We start from the raw sequence: 8,626 nt of genomic DNA on the forward strand, positions 1-8,626 counted from the left end.
GGCGTGTAAAGTAGTACGAGAGGTAAAGGGGGTGGAGCAGCCAGGGGCGGCGGAACTTCTTGCACCCTACCTCACTCCTCCCCCCCCCCCCGAAAAAAAACCCCAAAACAACCAAAGACAGAACACAACAAAAAACAAAAACAAAAACACACAACATAATTAAGCCTACCATTGCCCTCAGCGGTTACCCCTGCAACCTACTATGGAAGGAACGATCATGACCTCAAGTTCAACATACCCAAGACAACTATTGATGCATTCAAGTACTCATTCTTTCCAAGGACAATTTGGATCTGGAACCGCCCGCTTAGTCAAGTTGTACATGCCACCACCCTGACAACATTCAGAGAAGCTGCTCTCCCTGTCCCATGTATTACCATGGAGCTACTACTCTGTTAGTAGCCCCATGGTATTACAACCTTGCAGCCTTCTTCTGGATCACTCATCCTTTAAAGGAGGATGCATTCAGATTTTACTCGCACAGTGCACACTTTTATTGTAAATAGAGATCATCACCATGGCACCTCCCAATGGCACACATGTGTAGTTTCATCCCAGTATAGCTTCTTGGAGCTGCGAGAGGGATTACAGTATCAAGTATCAAGTATAATACTGACGGCCACTGTTGTGTGCTCTTTTTATGAACTGATCTTGCCCTGTTTGGGGTTTGATGCCTCACACAGTAAATGAAACTTGATCTCTTGTTTGTGAGTCAGTCTTTCTGTAGTACACAGGGGCGGATCCAGGAACTCCGTAAAGGGGGACTTTACATAATTAAAAGGGGGCACACGTGCCCCTCTTTTTTCTTTTTATTTCTTTTGTTTTAACAAAAAAATAAAGAGGGGGCGCGCGCCCGGTTCGCCCCCTCTGGATCCGCCACTTATACTTTGAAAAAAGATCTTCTCGAAATGTATACTCATTGTAATCAAATAAGGTATTTTGTTGCCTCACCTCGCGACACTCATTTTTTTTAAACCAAATACAGAAATATTTATTTTCGGAACATTACTAACTTCAACAAAGTTTAAGAACTGATACCAGATGTGGCCCGTAAAGGTAAATCGATGCCCATTGGAAAGCGGAATTGGTTCCCCATGCCGAAGATGACAGATAACTTGAAGAAGAAAGGATAACTTATTTTGTACACGAATGCGTATGAATTCAACTGATAAGCTGCAAAAAAAAAAAAAAAAAATATTGAACTCAAGAAAGGGAATGATGTGAGCATCAGTTCAAGTTAAGTAGGACCTAAAATGGCATCCTCCACGGACCCGTCCAGATTAGGTTGTCACACGCTCTGAGCTTTACGTCACCATTTGTTATATATATGAAAAAAGGAAAGTTTTGCGTAAAAAACAAAGTTTCTTTAGAATCGGACGAGAAACAAAAAGTTGCAGACTTTGAAGGTGTCATTATTATTACGTTTTCACAAGAGAGTGACACTGCATGGACGCGCCCGTTATTTCTGCAAAGTTGAGGATGAGATGAGAATTCTTCATAGGAAAGATCGCCAGAATCGTGTTGCAAGCGCATTATAATAAGCAAACCTCTCCGTTATCAAGTCATCAGCGCTATTTTGTTTTTCATCATGAATCAGTGCGAAAGCCCCGTTATTGATACTTTTTATTTCGCTTAAAAACAGTAAAAATAAGACTTACACATCACGTATCATGCATTTTGCAATGTATTGAATATGTTAATGAGATACCTGTGAAGGGACGACGTTCAGACCTCATCTATTTTGCATAAGTCATTGCATCACTATTTCGTGCAAAATTTCAGCAACTTTAAGGTGTCCTTATACGTTCTAATTTTCTGTTCATTTGGAAGGAAACTTTTACCTTTCAATTTCTCATTTTGTTGTATTATATAAAAACTAATTTTACCGGAAGCCAACTTATTGTATTTTTCATTGCCAACCGGGAAGGCGCTTCACTTTAAAGAGAAGGAAAGTCGGTGATACACTTCGTCGGATCAGTGCAGGAGCAAAACGACTTCATCATCACTTTCTCGTTCTGGGGATACGAGGGGAAATGATAAGGGATGTGGGGTACGTAGGGAGAGAGAGAGAGAGAGAGGGAGTAAATGTCTTGGAAGTCGAGAGAGTCGGGTTACAAGAAGAGAAAATCTCTACCTGTAATTGACAAGACCTACATTGTCAAGTGGGGTTACAAAACCGTGCAATCTGCGTAATATTGCATTTACAGTCCCGAATGAATAAAGAAGAAGAAAAATGGTACAGCAGATATTTAACATGTGATGCAACCTTATTTATTAAACATTTGACTCAAGCGCATTTCCCAAGAGAATTTGTAAAATTAACATCCTTTGACCATGTTGACAACGCATGGATCTGACTTTGTGATTATAGCAGAGAAACGCGATCAAAATTGAGCGATGTCATTAGAATTAGAATCGTAGTTATTCTGAGTCTCTGCACCCGTCTGTAGTGAAGTTGTCCGTAATTAGAGATCTGAACAGCCTTTTTCGTATCTAAAAAAGAAAAAAAAAAGAATAGTTAATGTGATAACTATAGAAAGTGCAAAGAATTGTTGTTTCAGATTTAGCTTATAGACAATTTGGAGCAAAAATCACAGAGTTTTTCACGCTGGTAACGATCATTACATAGCAGGTAAGAAAAAGGGGCGTAGGACCTCGGCATCCTTTAAGGTCTAACTAACCTCAAGGTCGTCGGAAGAGGCTCGGTCACACCAAGACTTGGAGTGTAAGCGGTGAGGAGCCCAGTTTGCCGTGAACCGGGCGAGAGAGATCCACTGGTAGAGAGCCGTCTTGGAGGTCCTCCCGATCGATAACTTTAGCCGCATCTCTTTACCACCTTTCGGGTGAGTTGCTTTATACGGTCTGATAGGATCTTCTTTTCCCCCCTTTTCGTTTCTATGACACTTCATGTTCAAGAGTTTGTACATCCTCAAAACGCCTTCAACCCACCCATTCTACACTGTGATAGAGTTTTGCGTGGGCCGTGCCGCTGATGGCAAAAGGCAGAAACATTCAAAGCATCCTTGGTGTTTAAAAAAAGAGGCTGAAAACACCATTTAAGTTTACAAAAACGTCCCAGCGTAATCACATTTAGTTAATTCATGGTCAAATGGAGATAGCGAAAATTAGATAAAATAGCATGAAAAAAAGGAGGAAAGAAATCACCTCCTATTTTATTGACCGTGAAGTGAGTTCTATAGATAGAATTGTCCAATAAAAACATACACCCCAAAATAAGAAGCTTGAATCGAAGAAACGAGCAAGGACAATAGACTATAAAGAAACGCATCTTTTTTTTTTCGGCATTTACCGGTAGGGTGTAGTGATACTGACAAATTAAATTTCCTTTCTTGTTCTCTTTGCCGTTGTCGTTGAAAAATTAGACCTCTCTAAAGGATTTTTGTTTCTATTAATAGCATCAATGCGTATCCAATTCAGTATTATGTTAGTTTTAAGAAATGACATTGATTGCTTATTATGACTATTTTGTCTTAAGTTATATTTTCTTATAGAAAGATTTAAAAAAATGTTAACTTATATAATTCAATTAATGCATACGGCGACAAAGAGAATTTGGAAGAGTTTGCCAGACATTCAACGCATCATCTTCATCCTATAAAACAAAATAATCAATAGGGCTTTAATATACATCTTGAGATGAACTGTCGAAAGCTGTCATCTTGCCAAGTCAATGATATCTGATATTATCAGATCATAGTACGTAGTAAGTGCTAGTACCTTTCACCTTAGACAAAAATGACCGCCGCCAAAATCTGTCGTCAGATATATATCTATCCCATTAGAATGTTAGGGGTCTGTGGACTCAGCCGCTAAGCCTCTTCAGAGAATCATCATATCATTGAAAAAATACATAAATGAATCAAAAAATGAGCAGCATCCTCTCCAACCGTCACTTAAAGGTAGGAAATGATGTTATTATCTTTTTCAATAGAATTTTATTTACATTAGAATTTTTGCTATACCGGATATGAAGTAGTCAACTTTCGGGAGACGGACATGTAAGCGCTGCCGCTATACCGCCACGATATTCTTGTTTATTTTACTTGCTTGTTTGACGTCATGGCAAACGTTGATATTATGCATCATAGATACATACTAGTATAGTCCTCATTTCGTGTTTATTTCGTATACATTACGTCTGGTGGGTTAAAAAAAAAGCAAACAAACGTGTTTCCAGCTTGTGATCGACAGACAACTCACGCTGCGCTGTGCAGAGAAACTATAATAAAACATCTTTAAGATTCTTTGAAGAAGTCGATGATTTATTTGTTTTGTTGCTATTGGCTATTGGTGATACTGTGCTTTTTATTGCATTTTAGGGGAAAATATTCTCTTCCCCATTAAAGGATGTTTTTATGTTTTCGCTTTGTTTTAGATTTGTTTTGTTTTGTAGTTTGTTTGTTTGTTTGTTTGTTTTTATTTTTGTTTGTTTTTTCGGGGAGGGGTGTTTGCTTTTTTGCCCGTTGACGTGATCACCAATTATTAAAAAGGGAAATCACATTTTTTTTTTTTAAAATCTCATCTGGAACCATTCTATAAGAAGGCTTGTGTTTTATTGTATTATTTGTATTCATAACAGCCTTGGCGTATGAACGTCATTCAGATCTTTACCCGGAAAGAGAAAGTATTATTGAAACCCTTTTCACTTTCTCTTTTATGCATTTATTTTTCTCTTCATTTATGTTTATCACGAATGGAGTCTCAGGGAGAACCTGTGTGAGGTTGTTCTTGTAAAGGTCTCCAACCTCAGTAGTAATTTTCTCCTGATTTTCACATCACAAGCAAAAATCTTTCAAACTTCTTATCTGTTTGATTTCCTTTCCCGTGAAGAAGAAAGTCGAAATATCGACGTGATCTTGACCTATTTCTCAGCAGTCGAGTACCCGAGGCTCAAAGGGTAAACGAATTGGAATAAACATCTTGATGCTGAAACGTGCTGCTTGGTCAGCATTGGTGCTCAAGTAACGAGGAGCGACACAGTACGCGGGAAAAATATACAATTTGTAAATTGATAGTTTGGAACAAATCGCGCATTTTTAACAATGGTCTCCTTACCACCATCGTTGACTGCGTTGACATTTTTTTTTTTTTTTTTGGGGGGGGGGGGGTTGTAATAGAAAGTATAAGGGTCACGCATCAAATAATGTAACTTGTTTGTAATGTAACACATCTATCACTCCTGTATTTAGTAAGCTTTTAAAGAAAACTTGTTAAATTGTGATGAAGTAAGGTTTTATGTACACGATTAACAAACGAGACACTAATAATGCCATCTGAAAAAAAAAAATGACATCGGTGGCAGCTATACTAACTATAAGGCGATGACACCGCCTTAATATTGCATTGATTCATGGATGGAGATATGGTAATATTGTGTGTGTGTGTTAAAGGTTTTTCGGTAAGTGGGCAAAAACAATTTATTTCTCTTAAATATAACATTGCTAAGTCAATAGTATCTACTATGATGTCTTCATGTGATAAAAATAGCGAGAATTTATGACTTTTTGTAAATTTAGACTTTCAGAGAATGACGTAATCACTTTATCACTTTTTCTTGTCTCCGCATAATATGTTATTAGGTGACATCGTGACTTATCACTGTCGTGTGACAGCATAGGTGTTATGTTTGTCTTATTAATTCTGTCCGATTGTGATGCTTATCATTCTGAAGGCGGGTTGGTTTTTTTTTTTTTTCGCTCTACTATCGAAAGTCAACTTGTGCATGAAGTTACATTTTATGCTACTATGTTGCCTTCAGGCATGTCAGGATATCAACATTTATTTCCTGAATAGTTTGGAAGAATGGGACTGTCCTGTCCATTCCAAGCGGACATGTCAAAGTAAGCTCTTCTTTTTAGAGTTGACAGCGGGTCCGGTTGGAAAAAAAATATGCCAGATTATGTCAGAGATGATATGCCAGAAGCAAATATGTAAAAGCTGAATATGTCAGACGAAATAGCTTCGGAGATAAACATTTCTGAGGAAAAGATATTTGTGGTACCGGTGTTCAATGTCAAAACGATATTCATACTGACATTGATGTACACTTTTCTTTGACTTTATCCGTTTACATATTTCAGCTGCTGACAATTATTTAACCTCAAATTGATAACATTTTAAATCTCTAATTTCTATGCCTTTGATATTTCTACCTCGAATACTGGTACTGGTGATATCCTTACCATTGATATTTTACAGCATCTGCTGATGTTTTGCCTGCATCATGCCATCTTAAAAAAAGGAAAGACACCCTCGTTATAACAGATACTGTAAGAGAAAGGCGATATCGTGTTTGCTGGCTGTGGACCACATTACTTGAACGTTGAAATATCCATCAACTCATTTGAGGTTACCCAGGGGTTCGAGTTTGAGTTTACACTGCCATCAGATAATTTTCGGGGCAAGGGCAAACTAATTTTACTCTGAGCATTATGTAAATTGCGGGTGTGAATTTGCGAAGTTCAAAAGACTGTGACAGAAAGAGTTCAAAATTGCAGATGTTGTACCAAATATCCAAACTGCCATTTGCTCGTTTACTCGTTTTGTCAGGATTTGTCACTTGCTTTTCAATAAGGGAGTTGGTCGTTTTTTTAACTGCGATCTAAATTCAATTTGAAAGAGATGGTGAAGACTTTACAGTTGTAAAGTTAAAGAGAACAGACTGTGGCATTCTATATTTCTGGAAATTCATATCAAAATAACGTTTGATTAAAAATATTTAAAAAGCTACAGTTCCCTTTTGGGGACTCTACACGGAAAGATCAAATTGTGTAGTGGTTAGCTGGTGGATTCAAATGAAATATGTTACTTAGTCCTTTAACTTTGGAGTCTGTTGTTTTGTTTTGTTTTGTTTTGTTTTCAGAGAACAGCTAAAACAAAATGGCACACTTATATGGTTGATGTGGTGTGCATTTACAATTTATAAAATCTATGGGGAATTTATCCCAGAGGTTGCAGTTAATTATTTCGTAGGTACTCCGCAAAATGAAATAAGGTTCGTTATTCCGAAGGTTCGTTTATCGGAAGGTTCGTTAATCCGAAAACGATATAAGGTTCGTAATTCCAAAAGTTCGTTAGTACGCGTTTGTTTGTTTTTTTAATTTAGGCTTAACGACTCTTCGGAATAACGAACCCTTCTTTCATTTTCGGATTAACAAACCTTCAGAATAGCGAACGTTATTTCATTTTCGAATCAACGAACCTTCGGAATAACGAACATCATCCTATCTCAGAAATATACTCGTATGCAGAAAAAAATATGCGTAGAATACATCAGTGAAGTTTAAGAAAAGCGAACCAATATTTAACAAAAAAATAATCAAAGTTTGTGTTAAATCCACTTGTCGTCATACCTGGATGGGAAGGAAACTACAGTGTTTGAAGTCACGGAAGCGGAAATGTAATAAGAAAATATAAAGAGAACTCCACATACTTTCAGTTCTCTAGCATAATGAGAGAATACATGACTTCATAACCTTTTAGTAGCAGAAAACAGGGAAAATAGTATAGGCCTACTACTACTGTTGACATGTCTATCATGTCGATAACAAGTTTAGAGTGTATGTGTTTGAATTGTAAATGTGAAATTCTGTAGCGTTAATTTCACTTCTCTCTCTCTTTTTAATCCTTATAACATTACGCATAGACCTATCCAGTGATAACAAAACAATATACGTAACTTTTTTTTTTTGCTACAGTTTTATTAGGAAACAACTTTTTAATGGATTTACGCACGCGTAAATGTGTTGTAGTGTACAGGTTAAGTTACGAAGTAAGGTTAAGAAAAACAAAATACATCTATTTTTTTTTAAAGCCGGAGTGTATGATGTGTAGTCAATATCTTGTGGAACGTTGTGGACATGCCTTGTGGAACACAGTATATTAGTGGTTTCTTTTCATCTCTACATTTTACTGCTCAAAATGCCAAATTAATTCTCATTTTTCACAACTCTCATCTAACATACATTACAAAATCAATAATTCTTGATATCAGTAGAAATAAAGAGGTAAAGTATTAGCATAATGATGAAGTAAACAACGGTACATTGGTATACCCTCTCCCTATATATAGACTGGGCATAACTTGCATATCTATCCCTATTGCTAATATAATAAACAAAAGACATTACAATCAAGCATGCGATTAAGGTGCATTGTCTATTAGGGTAACTGAAGGTGAGTTCCAATGTCTTTTGTTAATCATAGTAGCACTTTAACAATGATTGACAAACTGTCACTGAAATGCAGAATCTTGGTTTGGAACTTAGTAATCTGAATAAAAATAGTACAGTAAAGCTATTTGAAAATAATGGTTATTTTAGTGGTGCATCATTGCATATTCGTTTTGCCACATAAATGATGATCAGGACATAATCAGTCAACATGCATTTGTCATGCATATTGCCAGTCATTCCCCTGCCAGAATGATCCCATCTGCTTAAAACGGGAACAGAAACAAAATTTACATTCTCGATATACACAGTATCTCCACGAGTCTTATGATGTCCTTTGTAAAGCAAGCGGAAATGACACAATCATATTGACTCTGAATACCTTCCGTGAGAATCAATATCTTTCTTATCGCGAATTGCAAATCAGGTTTATA

Source organism: Diadema antillarum, unplaced genomic scaffold (genome assembly GCF_040938485.1).
Source record: "Diadema antillarum isolate AM-2024a unplaced genomic scaffold, OU_Dant_1.0 scf00000166, whole genome shotgun sequence".
Taxonomy (NCBI): Eukaryota; Metazoa; Echinodermata; class Echinoidea; order Diadematoida; family Diadematidae; genus Diadema; species Diadema antillarum.